Source organism: Thermobia domestica, chromosome 4 (genome assembly GCF_964235325.1).
Source record: "Thermobia domestica chromosome 4, izTheDome1.hap1.1, whole genome shotgun sequence".
Lineage (NCBI taxonomy): Eukaryota > Metazoa > Arthropoda > Insecta > Zygentoma > Lepismatidae > Thermobia > Thermobia domestica.
The window spans coordinates 27,996,611-27,999,659 of record NC_137457.1 but is presented as its reverse complement, the minus strand read 5'-3'; positions in this window follow the sequence as shown (position 1 = coordinate 27,999,659).

Here is a 3,049-nt window from a genome sequence, read left to right as displayed (position 1 = left end):
TTCAACCGAAAAAAAATTGTAAAACGTAGCGCATTTTTGCGGAAAATTCACTCATCTTCACAGCGCAATACTTTACGTTTGATTCTAAGAATTTTAACATTTTGTGCATATGTACTAGTCTTAACTGTCAGCTGTGAAATGACGCTAGAACAGACTCGCTGCGACTAATATATCCTGTGATTCGGAACACTAACACCATCTCCTGCGCAAGAGGTTAACCACTTTTTATACTACGTGATATTTTGATGCGCTTTACACTAATGTAATGAATTACTCCCAGCAAAGATTCTTACCTATAATAAAATAAAAAGGAATGCAATGATTTTGAAAATTAATATACCGGGTGGCCCAAAATTAGGTATACTGTACCGTACTGATCAGCTTATTGCATTTTATATAATTTCTTTTTGTTATTCATCAAATGGTTTAGTTTCTTTATTATTTGTTCTTAATGTGGCTTACTTACGTCTTAAGCTCATAACAAACGAAACAAATAAATCCATAAACTAGAATGTTATGCTTGATCAATGCAGGGCTGCATACCTACTTGTGGGCCACCCTGTATATTCACGCATTTTATAGGAAGTTAGTGTCTTGCCTTTAGTTTAGGTACCGGTATCTAATTAAACTACTGGAGTAACGAATAAATACTTTAAAATAACTGACTTCAAAACACACTACTCACATAGCACACGACGTCCCTAGGAGTACCATTTTGATACCAATTATCCCATATAGTTCCCGAGATTATCGGGACAATTAGTAGACATCCCAGGACGTCCTGCATGGGACGTCCTAAAGGATTTCCAGGTAAGATGTCCACGAGACGTCCGAGATAGGACAGGAGATCCCAGGGAAATAATACATCGAACATACCTAGGACTACATTATTCCACGGACATTACTTTACCAGTGGACATCTCTTTGAGGTCTCGTTGAATATCCTGCTTTTCGGGATATTAGTGGACATCTGGATATCCCGCGGAGGTCCTATGATGGCCCGGGAGCAAATTTGGATGACCCCGGGATGTCCTTTTGTCCATTGCGGATCAGTCTCGGACGTCCCTTGGACATCCGTGTGCTATGTGGGTAAAAAAAAAAGCAGAAAATAAAAATTTTGTATAAAATAATAATTGATAAAGTTCTCGGGCAATCAGCCAGGTGAAAACTGGTGGATAGGCCAACGTTTCGAGAGCTGTCATCGTTCTCGTCATCAGGGCAATTGCCCTGATAACGAGAACGATGACAGCTCTCGAAACGTTGGCCTATCCACCAGTTTTCACCTGGCTGATTGCCCGAGAAGAACTTTATCATATACGCCGCCAGGAAAGCTTCAAATCTTACTTCAAAATAATAATTGATATAAAGGACGCACTAAAAGGCAAGAAAAAATAAAAACTCTTTTAAAAGAATATGAATCAACCTCAAAAAAGCCACTGAAAGCAGAAAATAATAAAAGCGCTAATAAGCAGACATTAATGGTAATAAAGATTTTAAAAGCAGAAAATAATTTATTACTATTCATACTTACTACGAACCTAACTCCTCTTGTAGTTAGTTAGTGTGCTAAGCAGTGATCAAGTATTGCAAACGTACTTGTGAGATCAGCGCAGATACCCTACATAGGAGATTGACAGAGGATCTTCATCTTCTGGAGGGTTTATCTTAAATTTTGAAGGTCATTGCTTGTAATCACAGTTTGACCAACTCTTTTGTCGCTTTGTTAGGGCTACCTGTTGCACTATCTGAGCGGGGTTTGTTTACATCACTTTATGCGGTGCATATTTTTATCGCACCATGCATAAGCTACCGGGATTAGTTCAAGGTCCCACACCTAAAGCAGTGGCTGATGCCAAACGCGATCCTCGAACGAATCGACGTACCCGTCAGCTCTCGGAGGGTAGTTTAGAATCGGCTGATAAGCGTTCCAGATCTCGCTCTCCTACCTATATTCGTAAGTCGGAAGAATCGGAACCAATGCAGACGGCCGCTGGGGATCCTAGCACATCTACTATTGGATTACAACCGTCATATGCAGCCACCCTTGCTCATCCTAAATTGCATTCTTTCCTTCTAACTAACTTCGACCCAAAGTACAGTAACACCCGCCATATTTTTAATCAGATTATCAAGTATCTTCCAAGGGCCAGTATCCAACAGATAGTTTTCACCAGGGGCGGTGTTATTATTAAATCTCACGACGAAAATTTTGGCATTACTCTCCGTAATAAGGCCAGCTACGAGATTTTCGGCAAAGCTGCACAACTATCTAAGCTTCCTGACAAAATCAAGCAAACTCCTCCACCTTCGAGAACACCAATGATGTCCGTAGATATTCGCGGAGTTTTACCTGAAATAACAGATGATGAGGTGCTTGAGGAGCTAAAAGCAGAGGGCATTGAAGTGACCAAATGTATACGTATCAAAAATAATAACGGTCCAACATATATGGTGAGAATTCTGACTACTTCTCAATCCTCCATCGATGCCTTGTTACAAGATGGCGCATACATATTTAAGAAACGCCATAGGGTGGAACCTTCCCGAACAAGCCTCCCTCTTCCAATTAGATGTGAAAGGTGCCAGGTGTATAACCAACATATAACGGCTAAGTGTCCAAATGTCGTAAAATGCGGCTACTGTGCTGGCAACCATGATACTAAAGAGTATCCGAATACGGGAAAACCACCTCTATGCTCGACCTGTTCCAGTGACAAGCACCCAACGTATAGTTATAAATGTAAAGGCAAACCGAACCCAACTCCTCACCACCCGGAGATGACGGTACCGCTACGTACCATATATTCTAACGTGTCTTTGTCACAGTCTATCACCTCTCCTCTTATTGTGGAAAACTTCCTCCGCTACATAACACTCATATTATAAAATATTTTTCCATTCCAACGTCAACTTATACTAGATCATGTTATTGCAACAGCCTCCACTATATTTCGAGTTAACTTGTATGCTAAATATTCTGGGCCATACGTTCATTTTCATATTGCTCCCCGAGATACAGCAGTTTAACTCCGTAATTTTGTGTATGAAT